At 55.9% G+C, this 842-nt stretch overlaps 1 protein-coding gene across 1 annotated transcript in view; it reads left to right on the top strand.

Moving 5' to 3' along the window:
* The window catches only part of LOC104497409 (voltage-dependent R-type calcium channel subunit alpha-1E-like), a gene marked incomplete at its 3' end in the record, with an annotated part of 36685 nt that overhangs the window by 19304 nt on the left and 16539 nt on the right, over positions 1-842 (top strand). The gene's annotated exons all lie outside the window — the stretch shown is intronic.

The raw sequence follows: 842 nt of genomic DNA, 5'->3' as shown, positions 1-842 counted from the left end.
TTTTTGTGGGGGGGCAGGTTGTCCCCTGCCGTACCTCAGGGAGAGGGGAAGAGAACGAGTGCTAATTGCTCAGCGCGCCAGAGAGCTGCTCTGGCCTGTAATTAGATGAATTAGTGGAACAATGACCCAATTTCCCTCACTTCTTGGTTTGCAGCAAACAACCCTGAGGTTGCTGCCTCCCTCTGTCCTGTTCTCCTCCCTGTCCCCTCCTCTCCTATCCCCTCCACCTCCACTTCAGCCTTTGCTCCTCCTCTTCCTCAGCCAGCATCCTGGGGACCAAGCCCGGAGGGGAGAGGAGGCCACGAACTCCAGCACAGGTGTCTGCTCCTGCAGCTCTGCCAGGAGCCCTGAGCCACATCATCCCCATCACCCCAGCAAGTGCGGGGGACACAAGTATTTCTACTGCTGGACTTGGTGTGCACCGGCTCTCTTCTGCCCCAGTTTGTTTGCCAGAGATGGGCTTGAAAAATCTTTGTTTTATACAAAAACCTCTGGAGTACTTTCTGTGCCTGCCGGTTGCCTTCCAAGGTCATCAAACTTTCATTACTATAGATTTTTGAGTGTGTGTGAGGTTCTCTGCTCCTTCTTCACAATCCCAGAGGTGGGACTCTAAGGAAGCACTACGTGTAGAAAAAGCCAGAGCAGCTGATGGCCGGGAAGCTGCCGGGGAAGTGTGTGTGACCATCAGGGGAGTGACCTCCATCTCTGGGGTACCACCTCCGGTCCATGTGCCTCCCACCTGGAAGGGAGGTTAAACCCATGGAGCCGTCTCCAGCCATCCTGGCATGTGGAGGGCATTGATGGGGGGCTGCCAGGGCTGGGTGGCCCCTGAGTGGCTTTGG

Source organism: Buceros rhinoceros, unplaced genomic scaffold (assembly GCF_000710305.1).
Source record: "Buceros rhinoceros silvestris isolate BGI_N320 unplaced genomic scaffold, ASM71030v1 scaffold14407, whole genome shotgun sequence".
Taxonomy (NCBI): Eukaryota; Metazoa; Chordata; class Aves; order Bucerotiformes; family Bucerotidae; genus Buceros; species Buceros rhinoceros.
This window is presented reverse-complemented; position numbering and strand designations above follow the sequence as displayed.